Below are 20,565 nucleotides of genomic sequence, written 5' to 3'. Positions count from 1 at the left end.
ATCATACCATATGTATCTTTCACTTTCTCACTTACTACCAGTTGCGTGATTACCTCTAGGTGCAGCATCTAGGGTGCTGCAAATGGCATTGTTTCATTTTTTTGCCTTGGCTAATATTCCATCTCTACTCGAACCAGTTCTTCTTTATCCACTCATGTGGTCATGATCTTTTCGCTTGCTTCCATGTCTTGGCTATTGTAATACTCCTGCAGTGCAGATCTGCCTGCCTGTGTCTTTCCAATTTGGTCTTTTTAGGTTATAGACCCTGAGGTGGGCCTGCTGGATCATAGAGTAGCTCAATGTTTACCCTTTAAAGGCACCTCCGTTGTGTTCCCATCAGGGGCTCTCACCAGGTTACGTGCCACTTCAACTTAGGGTATGCATTGCTCCACAACCCCTTCAGCATTGATTATTTGTAGTTTCTTGCTGATGGTTATTCTGAGTGGTGTGAGCTGATACCTGTTTCTGGATGGATTTGCATATGTCTCATAATCCCATGAAATTGAGCTTTCAGGAATGTCCTTTTATTTTTCAAACTGTGAGTACAGCTTACTTCTTCAAATGGGTTTCTTGAAGTATGTGCCACATTTTGAAACTTTTTGGCCTTTACCTTCATCCAGTCATTTTGAGGGCAGGTTTCCTTTACAGCCCTGCAGTCCTTGTTCATACGAAGTGAACATTAGCACAGATTTCAAAGCTGTTGTTGCAGGTAACGGCCAGGGGGCAGCAGCATTTCTACGTCCCCCAATCTGGTACCAAGTGAAACAGACCTTCCTGCCAGTGATGTTCCTCAGTTATAAATTAGAGTGGAGTGTGCCCCGATAAACACCCCAAAGCTTATGTCGTCTTGCTTATGTTTTTTTACATCTAATTTATATTTTTATTGGAGTATTATTCCACTGTGTGTATGGACCACTTCTTCTTTGTGCATTCCTCTGTTGATGGACAAGTTCGTTGCTTCTAAGTTTTGACTGTGCTAAATGTTGCTGGAGTGCATGATTGCCAGCCTGTGACTTGTGGATTCTCATTTTCTCAGGTGATAGTCCCAGCAGTGGGAATGCTTGATTGACTGGCAGCTCAATGTTTTACCTTTTCAAAGCACCTCCATTGTGTTTTCATTAGTGACTCTTACCACGTCCCACTTAGCACTGAGGGTACTCGTTTCTCCACAGCCCCTTCAGCATTCATTGTTGGCAGAATTCTTGCTCATGGCCATTTTGACTGGTGTGAGCTGGTAGGTTTTTGTAATTTGGATTTGCATGTTTTTAATAATTCCTAATGTTCAGCATTTTCCATACCTTTATCTTTTTTATTCAACATAAAAGGAAAAAAGTGGGAGTACAATATACCTCTTGAAATTGTCTTCTCGGAAGCTTGTCCTCTTTGGAATTTCTTGGTCGATTTTCGACCCCAGGATGTTTTTTTGAGGGGAGGGGTCATTTACAGGCCTGCAGTGATTATGAATATTTAGGGACCATTAGCACTGGGTTTAAAGCTGCTGTTGTGGGAAACGGCCACAAGGCGGCAGCATTTCTCCATTCCTAAATGTGGTTACTAGGGCAGCAGAGTCTCTCTGGAAGTCATGTTCCTAGGTTGTAAACTAGAATGGAATGTGCCAGGAGAAAAACCCCATGAGTTTATGTCTCATTCCTTCTTTTAATTTTTTTTTAATCGGGTTAATGATTAGAATATGGTTTGTCCTAGGTGTACACAGTCTGGTTCATTTGTACATTATATATGTCTATTCATGTACAGAACCTCTTCCCATGTAAATTATTAGAGAGTGTTCCGTAGGCCTCCCTTGCTATATGGTCGTCCTTTTTGTTATATGTATTCAATAGGTATTTGTATACGTATGGTAACCCTAATCTTAATTTATCCATTCCCCCCACCTTTCCTTTTAGATGAGCATAGTTTGTTTTCTAAGTTGGTGCGTGTCTTTCTCTGTGGAAGTGTGATCATTTGTGTCAGTTGTTAGATAACACCTATAAGTGATATCATAGGATATATGTCTTTTGCTTTCCGACTTCCCTCATATTCTGGGAGTATCTCTAGGCTCATCTATGATGCCACAAAGAACAGTGTGTCATTGTTTTCCATGTCTAATATTCCACTGATTACATGGACCACATTTTCTTTATCCTTTCACCTGTTGATGCACATTTTGGTGGATTCCATGGCTTGGCTATTGTGAATATGGCTGAAGTGCCACTGTCGCAGCCTGTGTCTTCTCGATTCTGGTCTTCTCAGGTGAGAGGCCCAACGGTGGGCCTGCTGGACCAAACGGTAGCTCAATGTTTACTTTTACATGCAGCTCCTTTCTGTTCTCACTATTGGCTCTTACCACTTTACATCTCACCAGAAGCTAGAGGGTATACAGTTCTCTAAAACCGCTTCAGCACTTATTGTTCGTAGACTTTTAGCTGATGGTCAGTGGACTGGTGTGAGTTGAAACCATTTTGTATATTAGATTTGCAGGAGTCTAATAATTCCTAACGTTGAGACTTTATCCATTTTCCTTTTGTTAAGAAAAGAGTGGATAAAATTTACCTCTTCATACTATCTTCTTGAAAAAAAATTGCCTGTTTTGAATTACTTGTCCATTCCCTAGCTCAGGATATTTGTGGAGGGCAGGTATCCTTTACAGCCCTGAGTCGTTGTGAATGTTAAGTGACCATCAGCTGTGGGCTTAGAGCCCCTCTTGCTTGAAACGACCACAAGGCGGCAGCATTTCTACATTTCCGACTCTGGGTTTTTGGGCAACAAAGCCTCCCTGGAAATCATGTAAGTAGGCTGAAAATTAGAGTGGAATGCGCCAGGGCAAGTCCCCAAGAGCTTATGTGTCCTTACTTCCTGTTTGTTTTTTAAATTTAACTTTTATTTATTATCAGAGCCAATTTGATACAAATGTTGTGCTTGTTCTAGGTGTACAGAACCGGGTATAATACGTCTATGGATCCATCTATTCTTCTTTGGATCCTTTCCCATGTAGGTTATTACAGAGTGGTGAATAGACCTCACTTGGTATTCCATAGGTATTTTGTGATTATATATTTCATATGTATTAGTACATGTCTCTTAACCCCCATATCCTAATTCATAAATTCCTTACATCTTTCCGTTTCATTAAACATAATTTGTTTTGTTAATCCATGCATGTCCTTCTCTTGGAAATAAGTTCATGGATATCAAATTTTAGGTAACATCTAGAAGCGATGTCATAGGATATCTCCCCATATCCTAATGCATCCATTCCTTACACCTTTCCATTTCGTAAATAATTTTGTTTCCTTAACCCATGCGTGTTCTTCTCTTGGAAATAAGTTCATGGGTATCAATTTTTAGGTAACACCTAAAAGTGATGTCATAGGATATCTGTCTTTCTGTTTCGTTCTTCCTTCAAGTTGGCTGATGATCTTTAGGTCCTTCTATGGTGGTGCAAATGGCATTCTTTCATTCTTTTGCATGGTTGTGTACATGGACCACTTGATCTTTTCCCCCTGTTCTGTTGATGGACAATTTGGTTTCCTCGAAGTCTTGGCTATGCTAAATTCTGCTGCAGTGCAGTATTGCCAGCCTGTGTCTTTTTGATTCTGCTCTGCTTGGGGGATAGGCCCATCAAAGGGCCTACAAGATCATATGGTACCTCTATATTTATGTTTAAATGCACCTCCATTCTGTTCCCACTGCTGGCTCTTACCAGTTAACATCCCCCCAGCAGCTAGAGGGTACACAGTTCTCTGAAACTCCATCAGCATTTTTTCTTTGTAAACTTTTTGCTGATGATCATTCTGAGGGCTGTGAGGTGAACATTTCTGTAGATTGGATTTTCATGGCTTTATTAATTCCTGATGTTGAGCATTTTTCCATGCCATTATTATTAAAATTAATTAATTTATTTATTGATTTATTTTTGGCTGTGTTGGGTCTTCGTTTATGTGCGAGGGCTTTCTCTAGTTGTGGCAAGCGGGGGCCACTGTTCATCGTGGTGCGCGGGCCTCTCACTATCGCGACCTCTCTTGTTGCAGAGCACAGGGTCCAGACGCGCAGACTCAGTAGTTGTGGCTCATGGTCCTAGCTGCTCCGCGGCATGTGGGATCTTCCCAGACCAGGACTCGAACCCGTGTCCCCTATATTAGCAGGCAAATTCTCCACCACTGTGCCACCAGGGAAGCCCTCCTTGCCGTTTTTTTTATAAAAAAGAAAAAAAAGACAAATTGTTTGTAAAATATGCCTGTTGAAATTGTCTTCTTGAAATGTTGACGTCTTTTCAATTTTCTGATCGATTGACGACCCCAGGATTTTTTTGAGGGCAGGTGTCATTTATAGGCCTGCAATGATCGTGAATATTAAGTGACAAGTAGCGCAGGGTTTAATGCTGCTGTTGTGTGAAACGGCCACAAGGCGGCAGCATTTCTCCTCACCAAATCTGGCTTCCAGGGCAACATAGCCATAATGGAAGTTATGCTGTAGGTTGTAAATTAGAATGGAATGTGACAGGAAAATCCCCCATGAGTTTATGTCTCATTACTTCTTGTTTGTTTTTTCAATTTTATTTTTTATCACAGCAAATTTGATTATAATGTTTTGTTGGTTCTAGGTGTGCAAGATTTGGTTCTGTAAACACACATACATATATCTATTGTTCTTCTGATCCTTTTCCCATGAAGGTTATGACACAATGCTGAGTCGTGTTCTCTTGGTATGCCGTAGGTCTTGGGTGATTATATATTTCACACGTGTTTGTATATCTCTGTTTACCCCAATGTCGTGATGTTTCCAATCCTCACACCTTTCCATCTGGTGAACCATAAGTTTGTTTAATGAATCTGTGATTGCCTTTCTCTGTGGAAATATCTTCACTGGTACCAATTTTTAGGTAACACCTATAAGTGATATCATACCATATGTATCTTTCACTTTCTCACTTACTACCAGTTGCGTGATTACCTCTAGGTGCAGCATCTAGGGTGCTGCAAATGGCATTGTTTCATTTTTTTGCCTTGGCTAATATTCCATCTCTACTCGAACCAGTTCTTCTTTATCCACTCATGTGGTCATGATCTTTTCGCTTGCTTCCATGTCTTGGCTATTGTAATACTCCTGCAGTGCAGATCTGCCTGCCTGTGTCTTTCCAATTTGGTCTTTTTAGGTTATAGACCCTGAGGTGGGCCTGCTGGATCATAGAGTAGCTCAATGTTTACCCTTTAAAGGCACCTCCGTTGTGTTCCCATCAGGGGCTCTCACCAGGTTACGTGCCACTTCAACTTAGGGTATGCATTGCTCCACAACCCCTTCAGCATTGATTATTTGTAGTTTCTTGCTGATGGTTATTCTGAGTGGTGTGAGCTGATACCTGTTTCTGGATGGATTTGCATATGTCTCATAATCCCATGAAATTGAGCTTTCAGGAATGTCCTTTTATTTTTCAAACTGTGAGTACAGCTTACTTCTTCAAATGGGTTTCTTGAAGTATGTGCCACATTTTGAAACTTTTTGGCCTTTACCTTCATCCAGTCATTTTGAGGGCAGGTTTCCTTTACAGCCCTGCAGTCCTTGTTCATACGAAGTGAACATTAGCACAGATTTCAAAGCTGTTGTTGCAGGTAACGGCCAGGGGGCAGCAGCATTTCTACGTCCCCCAATCTGGTACCAAGTGAAACAGACCTTCCTGCCAGTGATGTTCCTCAGTTATAAATTAGAGTGGAGTGTGCCCCGATAAACACCCCAAAGCTTATGTCGTCTTGCTTATGTTTTTTTACATCTAATTTATATTTTTATTGGAGTATTATTCCACTGTGTGTATGGACCACTTCTTCTTTGTGCATTCCTCTGTTGATGGACAAGTTCGTTGCTTCTAAGTTTTGACTGTGCTAAATGTTGCTGGAGTGCATGATTGCCAGCCTGTGACTTGTGGATTCTCATTTTCTCAGGTGATAGTCCCAGCAGTGGGAATGCTTGATTGACTGGCAGCTCAATGTTTTACCTTTTCAAAGCACCTCCATTGTGTTTTCATTAGTGACTCTTACCACGTCCCACTTAGCACTGAGGGTACTCGTTTCTCCACAGCCCCTTCAGCATTCATTGTTGGCAGAATTCTTGCTCATGGCCATTTTGACTGGTGTGAGCTGGTAGGTTTTTGTAATTTGGATTTGCATGTTTTTAATAATTCCTAATGTTCAGCATTTTCCATACCTTTATCTTTTTTATTCAACATAAAAGGAAAAAAGTGGGAGTACAATATACCTCTTGAAATTGTCTTCTCGGAAGCTTGTCCTCTTTGGAATTTCTTGGTCGATTTTCGACCCCAGGATGTTTTTTTGAGGGGAGGGGTCATTTACAGGCCTGCAGTGATTATGAATATTTAGGGACCATTAGCACTGGGTTTAAAGCTGCTGTTGTGGGAAACGGCCACAAGGCGGCAGCATTTCTCCATTCCTAAATGTGGTTACTAGGGCAGCAGAGTCTCTCTGGAAGTCATGTTCCTAGGTTGTAAACTAGAATGGAATGTGCCAGGAGAAAAACCCCATGAGTTTATGTCTCATTCCTTCTTTTAATTTTTTTTTAATCGGGTTAATGATTAGAATATGGTTTGTCCTAGGTGTACACAGTCTGGTTCATTTGTACATTATATATGTCTATTCATGTACAGAACCTCTTCCCATGTAAATTATTAGAGAGTGTTCCGTAGGCCTCCCTTGCTATATGGTCGTCCTTTTTGTTATATGTATTCAATAGGTATTTGTATACGTATGGTAACCCTAATCTTAATTTATCCATTCCCCCCACCTTTCCTTTTAGATGAGCATAGTTTGTTTTCTAAGTTGGTGCGTGTCTTTCTCTGTGGAAGTGTGATCATTTGTGTCAGTTGTTAGATAACACCTATAAGTGATATCATAGGATATATGTCTTTTGCTTTCCGACTTCCCTCATATTCTGGGAGTATCTCTAGGCTCATCTATGATGCCACAAAGAACAGTGTGTCATTGTTTTCCATGTCTAATATTCCACTGATTACATGGACCACATTTTCTTTATCCTTTCACCTGTTGATGCACATTTTGGTGGATTCCATGGCTTGGCTATTGTGAATATGGCTGAAGTGCCACTGTCGCAGCCTGTGTCTTCTCGATTCTGGTCTTCTCAGGTGAGAGGCCCAACGGTGGGCCTGCTGGACCAAACGGTAGCTCAATGTTTACTTTTACATGCAGCTCCTTTCTGTTCTCACTATTGGCTCTTACCACTTTACATCTCACCAGAAGCTAGAGGGTATACAGTTCTCTAAAACCGCTTCAGCACTTATTGTTCGTAGACTTTTAGCTGATGGTCAGTGGACTGGTGTGAGTTGAAACCATTTTGTATATTAGATTTGCAGGAGTCTAATAATTCCTAACGTTGAGACTTTATCCATTTTCCTTTTGTTAAGAAAAGAGTGGATAAAATTTACCTCTTCATACTATCTTCTTGAAAAAAAATTGCCTGTTTTGAATTACTTGTCCATTCCCTAGCTCAGGATATTTGTGGAGGGCAGGTATCCTTTACAGCCCTGAGTCGTTGTGAATGTTAAGTGACCATCAGCTGTGGGCTTAGAGCCCCTCTTGCTTGAAACGACCACAAGGCGGCAGCATTTCTACATTTCCGACTCTGGGTTTTTGGGCAACAAAGCCTCCCTGGAAATCATGTAAGTAGGCTGAAAATTAGAGTGGAATGCGCCAGGGCAAGTCCCCAAGAGCTTATGTGTCCTTACTTCCTGTTTGTTTTTTAAATTTAACTTTTATTTATTATCAGAGCCAATTTGATACAAATGTTGTGCTTGTTCTAGGTGTACAGAACCGGGTATAATACGTCTATGGATCCATCTATTCTTCTTTGGATCCTTTCCCATGTAGGTTATTACAGAGTGGTGAATAGACCTCACTTGGTATTCCATAGGTATTTTGTGATTATATATTTCATATGTATTAGTACATGTCTCTTAACCCCCATATCCTAATTCATAAATTCCTTACATCTTTCCGTTTCATTAAACATAATTTGTTTTGTTAATCCATGCATGTCCTTCTCTTGGAAATAAGTTCATGGATATCAAATTTTAGGTAACATCTAGAAGCGATGTCATAGGATATCTCCCCATATCCTAATGCATCCATTCCTTACACCTTTCCATTTCGTAAATAATTTTGTTTCCTTAACCCATGCGTGTTCTTCTCTTGGAAATAAGTTCATGGGTATCAATTTTTAGGTAACACCTAAAAGTGATGTCATAGGATATCTGTCTTTCTGTTTCGTTCTTCCTTCAAGTTGGCTGATGATCTTTAGGTCCTTCTATGGTGGTGCAAATGGCATTCTTTCATTCTTTTGCATGGTTGTGTACATGGACCACTTGATCTTTTCCCCCTGTTCTGTTGATGGACAATTTGGTTTCCTCGAAGTCTTGGCTATGCTAAATTCTGCTGCAGTGCAGTATTGCCAGCCTGTGTCTTTTTGATTCTGCTCTGCTTGGGGGATAGGCCCATCAAAGGGCCTACAAGATCATATGGTACCTCTATATTTATGTTTAAATGCACCTCCATTCTGTTCCCACTGCTGGCTCTTACCAGTTAACATCCCCCCAGCAGCTAGAGGGTACACAGTTCTCTGAAACTCCATCAGCATTTTTTCTTTGTAAACTTTTTGCTGATGATCATTCTGAGGGCTGTGAGGTGAACATTTCTGTAGATTGGATTTTCATGGCTTTATTAATTCCTGATGTTGAGCATTTTTCCATGCCATTATTATTAAAATTAATTAATTTATTTATTGATTTATTTTTGGCTGTGTTGGGTCTTCGTTTATGTGCGAGGGCTTTCTCTAGTTGTGGCAAGCGGGGGCCACTGTTCATCGTGGTGCGCGGGCCTCTCACTATCGCGACCTCTCTTGTTGCAGAGCACAGGGTCCAGACGCGCAGACTCAGTAGTTGTGGCTCATGGTCCTAGCTGCTCCGCGGCATGTGGGATCTTCCCAGACCAGGACTCGAACCCGTGTCCCCTATATTAGCAGGCAAATTCTCCACCACTGTGCCACCAGGGAAGCCCTCCTTGCCGTTTTTTTTATAAAAAAGAAAAAAAAGACAAATTGTTTGTAAAATATGCCTGTTGAAATTGTCTTCTTGAAATGTTGACGTCTTTTCAATTTTCTGATCGATTGACGACCCCAGGATTTTTTTGAGGGCAGGTGTCATTTATAGGCCTGCAATGATCGTGAATATTAAGTGACAAGTAGCGCAGGGTTTAATGCTGCTGTTGTGTGAAACGGCCACAAGGCGGCAGCATTTCTCCTCACCAAATCTGGCTTCCAGGGCAACATAGCCATAATGGAAGTTATGCTGTAGGTTGTAAATTAGAATGGAATGTGACAGGAAAATCCCCCATGAGTTTATGTCTCATTACTTCTTGTTTGTTTTTTCAATTTTATTTTTTATCACAGCAAATTTGATTATAATGTTTTGTTGGTTCTAGGTGTGCAAGATTTGGTTCTGTAAACACACATACATATATCTATTGTTCTTCTGATCCTTTTCCCATGAAGGTTATGACACAATGCTGAGTCGTGTTCTCTTGGTATGCCGTAGGTCTTGGGTGATTATATATTTCACACGTGTTTGTATATCTCTGTTTACCCCAATGTCGTGATGTTTCCAATCCTCACACCTTTCCATCTGGTGAACCATAAGTTTGTTTAATGAATCTGTGATTGCCTTTCTCTGTGGAAATATCTTCACTGGTACCAATTTTTAGGTAACACCTATAAGTGATATCATACCATATGTATCTTTCACTTTCTCACTTACTACCAGTTGCGTGATTACCTCTAGGTGCAGCATCTAGGGTGCTGCAAATGGCATTGTTTCATTTTTTTGCCTTGGCTAATATTCCATCTCTACTCGAACCAGTTCTTCTTTATCCACTCATGTGGTCATGATCTTTTCGCTTGCTTCCATGTCTTGGCTATTGTAATACTCCTGCAGTGCAGATCTGCCTGCCTGTGTCTTTCCAATTTGGTCTTTTTAGGTTATAGACCCTGAGGTGGGCCTGCTGGATCATAGAGTAGCTCAATGTTTACCCTTTAAAGGCACCTCCGTTGTGTTCCCATCAGGGGCTCTCACCAGGTTACGTGCCACTTCAACTTAGGGTATGCATTGCTCCACAACCCCTTCAGCATTGATTATTTGTAGTTTCTTGCTGATGGTTATTCTGAGTGGTGTGAGCTGATACCTGTTTCTGGATGGATTTGCATATGTCTCATAATCCCATGAAATTGAGCTTTCAGGAATGTCCTTTTATTTTTCAAACTGTGAGTACAGCTTACTTCTTCAAATGGGTTTCTTGAAGTATGTGCCACATTTTGAAACTTTTTGGCCTTTACCTTCATCCAGTCATTTTGAGGGCAGGTTTCCTTTACAGCCCTGCAGTCCTTGTTCATACGAAGTGAACATTAGCACAGATTTCAAAGCTGTTGTTGCAGGTAACGGCCAGGGGGCAGCAGCATTTCTACGTCCCCCAATCTGGTACCAAGTGAAACAGACCTTCCTGCCAGTGATGTTCCTCAGTTATAAATTAGAGTGGAGTGTGCCCCGATAAACACCCCAAAGCTTATGTCGTCTTGCTTATGTTTTTTTACATCTAATTTATATTTTTATTGGAGTATTATTCCACTGTGTGTATGGACCACTTCTTCTTTGTGCATTCCTCTGTTGATGGACAAGTTCGTTGCTTCTAAGTTTTGACTGTGCTAAATGTTGCTGGAGTGCATGATTGCCAGCCTGTGACTTGTGGATTCTCATTTTCTCAGGTGATAGTCCCAGCAGTGGGAATGCTTGATTGACTGGCAGCTCAATGTTTTACCTTTTCAAAGCACCTCCATTGTGTTTTCATTAGTGACTCTTACCACGTCCCACTTAGCACTGAGGGTACTCGTTTCTCCACAGCCCCTTCAGCATTCATTGTTGGCAGAATTCTTGCTCATGGCCATTTTGACTGGTGTGAGCTGGTAGGTTTTTGTAATTTGGATTTGCATGTTTTTAATAATTCCTAATGTTCAGCATTTTCCATACCTTTATCTTTTTTATTCAACATAAAAGGAAAAAAGTGGGAGTACAATATACCTCTTGAAATTGTCTTCTCGGAAGCTTGTCCTCTTTGGAGTTTCTTGGTCGATTTTCGACCCCAGGATGTTTTTTTGAGGGGAGGGGTCATTTACAGGCCTGCAGTGATTATGAATATTTAGGGACCATTAGCACTGGGTTTAAAGCTGCTGTTGTGGGAAACGGCCACAAGGCGGCAGCATTTCTCCATTCCTAAATGTGGTTACTAGGGCAGCAGAGTCTCTCTGGAAGTCATGTTCCTAGGTTGTAAACTAGAATGGAATGTGCCAGGAGAAAAACCCCATGAGTTTATGTCTCATTCCTTCTTTTAATTTTTTTTTAATCGGGTTAATGATTAGAATATGGTTTGTCCTAGGTGTACACAGTCTGGTTCATTTGTACATTATATATGTCTATTCATGTACAGAACCTCTTCCCATGTAAATTATTAGAGAGTGTTCCGTAGGCCTCCCTTGCTATATGGTCGTCCTTTTTGTTATATGTATTCAATAGGTATTTGTATACGTATGGTAACCCTAATCTTAATTTATCCATTCCCCCCACCTTTCCTTTTAGATGAGCATAGTTTGTTTTCTAAGTTGGTGCGTGTCTTTCTCTGTGGAAGTGTGATCATTTGTGTCAGTTGTTAGATAACACCTATAAGTGATATCATAGGATATATGTCTTTTGCTTTCCGACTTCCCTCATATTCTGGGAGTATCTCTAGGCTCATCTATGATGCCACAAAGAACAGTGTGTCATTGTTTTCCATGTCTAATATTCCACTGATTACATGGACCACATTTTCTTTATCCTTTCACCTGTTGATGCACATTTTGGTGGATTCCATGGCTTGGCTATTGTGAATATGGCTGAAGTGCCACTGTCGCAGCCTGTGTCTTCTCGATTCTGGTCTTCTCAGGTGAGAGGCCCAACCGTGGGCCTGCTGGACCGAACGGTAGCTCAATGTTAACTTTTACATGCAGCTCCTTTCTGTTCTCACTATTGGCTCTTACCACTTTACATCTCACCAGAAGCTAGAGGGTATACAGTTCTCTAAAACCGCTTCAGCATTTATTGTTCGTAGACTTTTAGCTGATGGTCAGTGGACTGGTGTGAGTTGAAACCATTTTGTATATTAGATTTGCACGAGTCTAATAATTCCTAACGTTGAGACTTTATCCATTTTCCTTTTGTTAAGAAAAGAGTGGATAAAATTTACCTCTTCATACTATCTTCTTGAAAAAAATTGCCTGTTTTGAATTACTTGTCCATTCCCTAGCTCAGGATATTTGTGGAGGGCAGGTATCCTTTACAGCCCTGAGTCGTTGTGAATGTTAAGTGACCATCAGCTGTGGGCTTAGAGCCCCTCTTGCTTGAAACGACCACAAGGTGGCAGCATTTCTACATTTCCCACTCTGGGTTTTTGGGCAACAAAGCCTCCCTGGAAATCATGTAAGTAGGCTGAAAATTAGAGTGGAATGCGCCAGGGCAAATCCCCAAGAGCTTATGTGTCCTTACTTCCTGTTTGTTTTTTAAATTTAACTTTTATTTATTATCAGAGCCAATTTGATACAAATGTTGTGCTTGTTCTAGGTGTACAGAACCGGGTATAATACGTCTATGTATCCATCTATTCTTCTTTGGATCCTTTCCCATGTAGGTTATTACAGAGTGGTGAATTGACCTCACTTGGTATTCCATAGGTATTTTGTGATTATATATTTCATATGTATTAGTACATGTCTCTTAACCCCCATATTCTAATTCATAAATTTCTTACACCTTTCCATTTCATTAAACATAATTTTGTTTTCTTAATGCATGCGTGTCCTTCTCTTGCAAATAAGTTCATGGGTATCAATTTTTAATTAACACCTAGAAGTGATGTCACAGGATATCTGTCTTTCAGTTTCTTTCTTCATGTTGGGTGATTATTTCTAGGTCCTTATATGCTGATGCAAACGGCACTATTTCATTGTCTTCCATGGCTAATATTCCATTGTTTAAATGGACCACTTCCCCTTTGTGCATTTTTCTGTTTCTTCCAAGTCTTGGCTATGTTAAATGTTCCTGCAGTGCAGGATTGCCAGCCTGTGCCTTTTCTATTCTGCTGTGCTCAGGTGATAGGCACATCAAAGGACCTCCCAGATCACGTGGTAGCTCAATTTTTACGTTTAATGCACCTCCATTATGTTCTCACTACTGGCTGTTACCAGTTTATATCTTCCAGCAGCTATAGGGTACACATTTCTCTGAAACCCCTTCAGCATTTATTTCTTGTAGACTTTTTGCTGAACATCGTTCTGATGGCTGTGAGGTGAGCATTTCTGTAGATTGGATTTGCATGGCTTTATTAATTGCTGATGTTGAGTGTTTTTCAATTTCCTTTTCTTTTAAAGAAAAAAGAATGAAATGACAAAACGTGCATAAAGTATGCCTGTTGAAACAGTCTTCGTGATATGTTGATGTCTTGAATTTTCTGGTCGATTTACGACCCCAGGATTTTTTTTTTTTTTAGGCAGGAGTCGTTTACAGGCCTGCAATTATTTTGAATATTAAGTGACATTTAGTGCTGTCGTGTGATATGGCCGCAAGGCTGCAGCACTTCTCCCTACCAAATGTGGTTACTAGGGCAACAGAACCTTAATGGAAGTCCTGTTATCGGTTGTAAATTAGAATGGATTCTGCCAGAAAAAAAGCCCCTTAAATTTATGTCTCATTACTTCTTGTTCGTTTTTTAATTTAATTTTTATTTTTTATCACAGCAAATTTGATTGCAATGTTTTGTTTATTCTAGGTGTGCAAGATGTGGTTTTTTCACACATATACATACGTCTATTCTTCTTCGGATCCTTTTTCTATGAGGTTATGACACAATGTTGAGTAGGCTTCTCGGTATTCTGTAGGTCTTTAGTGAATATATATTTCACATGTATTTCTCTCTATATTTTAACCCCAATATCCTAATGTATCCAATCCTCACACCTTTCAATTTGGTGAACCATAAGTTTGTTTAATGAATCTGTGATTGCATTTCTCTGTGGAAATATCTTCATTGGTATCAACTTTTAGCTAACACCTATAAGTGATATTATAGGATATGTGATTTTTGCTTTCTGACTTAGTACAATTTGCCTGATTAACTCTAGAATCATCTATGTTGCTGCAAATGGCATTGTTTATTTTTTTCCCCAGCTAATATTCCATCTTTACATGTAGCACTTCCTCTTTGTCCACCCATCTGTTGGTGGACTTTTTGGTTACTTCTATATCTTGGTTATTGTAATACTGTGCAATGCAGATTTGCCTGCCTGTGTCTTTCCAATTGTGTCTTCTTAGGTTATAGGCCCAGGAATGGGCCTTCTGAATCATATCATAGCTCAATGTTTACCTTTTAAAGGCACATCCATTCTGTTCTCATTAGTGGCTCTTTCCAGGTTACGTCCCACTTAAAGTTGAGGATGTGCCTTTCTCCACAACAGCTTCAGCATGTATTGTTTGTAGTTTTCTTGCTGATGGTTATTCTGAGTGGTGTGAGCTGATATCTGTTTGTGGTTGGATTTGCATGTGAATCATAATCCATTGAAATGGAGCTTTAAGGCATGTCCTTCTGTTTTTCAAACTGTTATTACAGCTTACTTCTTCAATTTTTTTTCTTGAAGTATGTGTCACATTTTGAAATTTTTTGGCCATTACCTCCCTCAAGACATTTTGAGGGAAGGTTTCATTTACAGCCCTATTAGCACAGGCTTCACAGCTGCTGTTGCAGGTAAGGGCCAGAGGGCAGCAGCCTTTCTATGTTCCCCATGCTGGTATTAGGGAAACAGACCTTCCGTCCAGTGGTGTTTCTCGGCTATAAATTAGAGTGCAGTATGCCTGGATAAACCCACAAAAGCTGATGTCTCCTTACTTTTGTTTGTTTGTTAAATTTAATTTTTATTTTTTAGTGAATAATATTCCATTGTGTACATGGACCACTTCTTCTTTGTGCACTCCTCTGTTGATGGACGTTTTTGTTGCTTCCAAGTGTTGGCTATGGTAAATATTGCTGGAGTGCAGGATTGCCAGCCTGTGACTTTTTGATTCTCATTTTCTCAGGTGATAGACCCAGCAGTGGGTATGCTTCATTAACTGGTAGTTCAATGTTTACCTTTTCAAAGCACCTCCGTTGTGTTTTCATTAGTGGCTCTTACCACGTCCTGTCCCCGTTAGAACAGAGTTTACGCATTTCTCCCCAATCCCTTCAGCATTTATTGTTTTCAGCATTTTTGCGGATGGCCATTCTGACGGGTGTGAGCTGATAGGGTTTTGTAATTTGGGTTTGCATGTCTTTAAAAATTCCTAACATTCAACATTTTTCCACGCCTCTTTCTTTCTCTAAAAAAAAGAAAAAAGTGTGAGTACAATATACCTCTTGAAATCGTCTTCTTGGAATGTTAACCTATTTTGAAGTTTTTGGTCGATTTTCGACCCCAGGATTTTTTTGGAGGGCAGGTGTCATTTACAGAGCTGCAAGTTTGGTGAATACTTAGTGACCTTTAGCAATGGCTTTAAAGCTGCTGTTGTGTGAAATGGCCACAAGGAGGCAGCATTTTTCCATTCCCCCATCTGGGTTCTAGGGCCGCAGAGACTTTCTGGACATCGTGTTCCTAATTTGTAAATTAGAATGGAATGTGCTAGGAGAAACGTCCATAAGTTTATATCTCATTACTACTTGTTAGTTGTTTTATTTTTTTAATCAGGGTAATGATTAGAATATTGTTAGTCCTAGGTGTACACAATCTGGTTCATTTGTACATTATATATGTCTATTCATGTACAGAGCCTCTTCCCATGTAAAATATTACAGAGTGTTCCATAGACCTCCCTTGCTATATGGTCGGTCTTTCTGATATATGTATATAATATGTCGTTGTATACATATAGTAACACTCACGAATCTTAATTTATCCATTACCCTCACCTTTCCTTTTAGATGAGCATAGTTTGCTTTCTAAGTCTGTGAGTGTCTTTCTCTGTGGAAATATGTTCATTTGTGTCAGTTAGTAGATAACGCCTATAAGTGATATCATAGTATATAGATCTTTTGCTTTCCGACTTACCTCATGTTTTGTGATTATCTTCAGGCTCACCTGTGGTGCCTCAAAGAGCAGTGTTTCATTGTTTTCCATGGCTAATATTCCATTGTGCTCATGGACCACTTCTTTATCCATTCACCTGTTGATGGCCATTTTGGTTGCTTCACTGTCTTGGCTATTGTGAATACATCTGCAGTGCAGTTTTGCAGCCTGTGTCTTCTCGATGCTTGTCTTCTCATGTGAGATTCTCAGTGGTGCACCTGCTGGATTGAATGGTACCTCCATTTTTACTTTTAAACGCAACTCCTTTCTCTTCTCATTATTGGCTATTACCACTTTACATCTCACCAGCAGCTAGAGGGTACAGAGTTCTCTAAAACCCCTTCAGCATTTATTATTTGTAGCCTTTTTGCTGATGGTCAGTCTACTGATATGAGTTGAAACCTTTTTGTATATTAGATTGCATGAGTCTAATAATTCCTGAGGTTGAGATTTTATCCATTTTCCTTGATTTTAACAGAGAGTAAGTCAAACTTACCTCTTCATACTATCTTCTTGAAAAATTTGCCTGTTTTGATTTTTTTTTGTCCATTCCTTACCTCAGCACAATTTTTTTCGTGCAGGTGTCCTTTACAGCCCTGAGTCGTTGTGAATGTTAAGTGACCATTAGCTGTGGGCTTAACGCCGCTCTTGCGGGAAACGGCCACAAGGCTGCAGCATTTCTACATTTCCAACTCTGGGTTCTTGGGCAACACAGCTTTCCTGGAAATCATCTTAGTCGGCTGCAAATTAGAGTGGAATGTGCCAGAGCAAACCCCAAAGTGCTTATATTTCCTACTTCTTGTTTGTTTTTTAAATTTAATTTCTATTATTTATCAGAGTAAATGTGATAAAAGATGTTGTTTCTCCTAGGTGTACAGAATCTGGTGCATCATATCAATGTATCTGTCTATTCATCTTTGGATCATTTCCTATGTAGGTTATTATAGAGTGTTGAGTAGATGTCTCTTGGTATTCCATAGGTATTTTGTGATTATATATTTCATATATATTAGTACATGTCTGTAAAGCACCATATCCTAATTCATCCATTCCTTACACCTTTCCATTTGGTTAAACATAATTTTGTTTTCTTAATCCATGCGTGTCCCTCTCTTGGAAATAAGCTCTTGGGTATCAATTTTTAGGTAACACCTAGAAGTGATGTCATAGGATATCTGTCTTTTGGTATCTTTCTTACTTCACGTTGGGTGATGATCTTTAGGTCCTTCTATGGTGGTGCAAACAGCACTTTTTCTTTTTCATGGCTAAGATGCCATTGCATACGTGGACCTCTTCTTCTTTGTGCGTTGTTCTGTTGATTTACATTTCGGTTTCGTCCACATCTTGGCAATGGTAAATGTTCCTGCAGTGCAGGATTGCCAGCCTATGTCTTTTTCATTCTACTCTGCTCAGGTGATAGGCCCATCAAAGGGCATACAAGATCACATAGAACTTCATGTTTTACATTTAAACAAACATCCATTCTGTTCTCACTACTGGCTGTTACTAGTTTACGTTCCGCCAGCAGCTAAAGGATACACAGTTCTCTGAAACCTCTCCAGCATTTATTGTTTCTAAATTTTTTCTGATGATCATTCTGACAGCTGTGAGGTGAACATTTCTGTAGATTGGATTTTCATGGCTTTATTAATTCCTGATGTTGAGCTTTTTTCATGCTTCTTTTTTTACACAACAACAAAAAGACAAAGTGTACATAAAATATGCCTGTTGAAATTGTCTTCCTGAAATGTTGATGTCTTTTGAATTTTCTGGTCTATATACGATGCCAGGATTGTTTTTTGACGTCAGGTGTTATTTACAGGCTTGCAATTATTTTGAATATTACTTGACTATTTAGCACTGGGTTTAAAGCTGCTGTTGTGGGAAACTGCCACAAGGCGGCAGCATTTCTCCATTCTCAAATCTGGTTGCTAGGGCAGCAGAGCGTTTCTGGAAGTCTTGTTCCCAGGTTGTAAATTAGAATGGAATGTGCCAGGAAAAAGTCCCTTAAGTTTATGTCTCATTACTTCTTGTTCGTTTTTTTAATTTAATTTCTATTTTTCATCACAGCAAATTTTATTACAATGTTTCGTTTGTTCTAGGTGTGCAAGATGTGGTTGTTTTACACATATACATGTGTCTATTTTTCTTCGGATCCTTTTCCCATGTAGGTTATGACACAATGTTGAGCAGTCTTCTCTTGGTATGCCGTAGGACTTTGGTGATTATATATTTCACATTTGTTTGTATATCTCTGTTAACCCCAATATTGTAATGTATCTAATCCTCACAGCTTTCCATTTGGTGAACCATAAGCTTGTTTAATGAATCTGTGATTGCCTTTCTCTGTGGAAATATCTTCATTTGTATCAATTTTAGCTAACACCTATAAGTGATATGATAGGATATGTGTCTTTCGCTTTCTCACTTACTACAAGTTGCGTGATTACCTCTAGACTCATCTATGGTGCTGCAAATGGCATTGTTTCACTTTTCTCATAACTAATATTCCATCTGTAAATGTACCAGTTCTTCTTTGTCCACCCATCTGTTGATGGACTTTTTTGTTGCTTCCATATCTTGGCTATTGTAATATTGTGCAATGCACATTTCCCTGCCTGGATCTTTCCAATTCTCTCTTCTTAGGTTATAGGTCCAGGACTGGGCCTCTGGGTCATATCGTAGCTCAATGTTTACCATTTAAAGGCATCTCCATTCTGTTCCCATTACTGGCTCTTACCAGGTTATGTCCCACTTCAAATTGAGGGTATGCATTTCTCCACAACTCCTTCAGCATTGATCGTTTGTAGTTTTTTTTTGCTGATGGTTATTCTGACTGATGTGAGCTGATACCTCTTTGTGGTTGGATTTGCATGTGTCTCATAATCCCTTGAAATTGAGCTTTCAGGAATGTCTCTTTATTTTTCAAACTCTGAATACAGCTTACCTCTTCAAATTGTTTTCTTGAAGCATGTGCCATATTTTGAAAGTTTTTGGCCATTACCTCCCTCAAGACATTTTGAGGGCAGGTTTCATTTACAGCATTGCAGTAGTTGTGCATATAAAGTCACCTTTAGCACAGGTTTTAAAGCTGCTCTTGCCATTAACGGCCAGAGGGTGACAGCATTTCTATGTTCCCCACTCTGGTAACTAGGGAAACATACCTTCCTCCCAGTGGTGTTACTCGGTCATAACTTAGAGTGGAATGTGCCTGGATAAATACTCAAAAGCTTATGTCTCCTTACGTATGTTTGTTTTTGAAATTTAATTTTTATTTTTTATTGGAGTAATATCCCATTGTGTACATGGACCACATCTTCTTGTTCATTCCTCTGGTGATGCACATTTTCGTTGCTTCCAAATGTTGGCTATGGTGAATATTACTGGAGTGCAGCATGGCCAACCTGTGTCTTTTTGATCCTCATCTCCTCAGGTGATAGCCCCAGTAGTGGGCATGGGAAAATGCTCAACATCATGAATTAATAAAGACATGCACATCCAATCTACAAAAACGTTCACCTCACAACAGTCAGAATGATCATCACCAAAAAATCTACAAACGATAAATGCTGAACGGGTATTAGAGAACTGTGTACCCTCTAGCTTCTGGTGGGAAGTAAACTGGTAACAGCCAGTAGTGAGAACATAAGGTAAAAGTTGAGCTACCAGACGATCTGGAAGGCCCACTGCTGGGACTGTCACCTGAGAAGACCAGAATCAAAAAGACAATGGCTGGCAATCCTGCACTGCAGCCATATTTACCATAGCCAAGAGCTGGAAACAACCAAAATGTCCATCAGCAGATGAATGCACAAAGGAGAAGTGTTCCTTGTACACAATGGAATATTAGCCATGGAAAAGAATGAAACAGTGCCATTTGCAACACCATAGAAGGAGCTAGAGATAATCACACAACTTGAAGTAACAAGGAAACTGAAAGACATATCCTATGATATCACTTTTAGGTTTTACCTAAAAATTGATACACATGAACTTATTTCCAAGAGAAGGACCCTCAAGGATGAAAAAAACAAAATTATGTTTAACCAAATGAAAAGGTGTGAGGAATGTATAAATCAGGATATGCGGGTTGACAGACCTATAGTAATACATATGAAAAATATAAATCACCAAAACCTAGGGAATACCAACAGAGGTCTACTCAACACTCTGTAATAACCTATGTGGGAAAGGATCCAAAGATCAATAGATACATATATATAATGAACCAGATTTTGTACACCTAGAACAAACACAACATTTGTATCGAATCTGCTCTAATAAAAAATAAATTTAAGAAACAAACAAGAGGTAAGGAGA

Source organism: Kogia breviceps, chromosome 11 (genome assembly GCF_026419965.1).
Source record: "Kogia breviceps isolate mKogBre1 chromosome 11, mKogBre1 haplotype 1, whole genome shotgun sequence".
NCBI classification, from domain to species: Eukaryota; Metazoa; Chordata; class Mammalia; order Artiodactyla; family Physeteridae; genus Kogia; species Kogia breviceps.
This window is presented reverse-complemented; position numbering follows the sequence as displayed.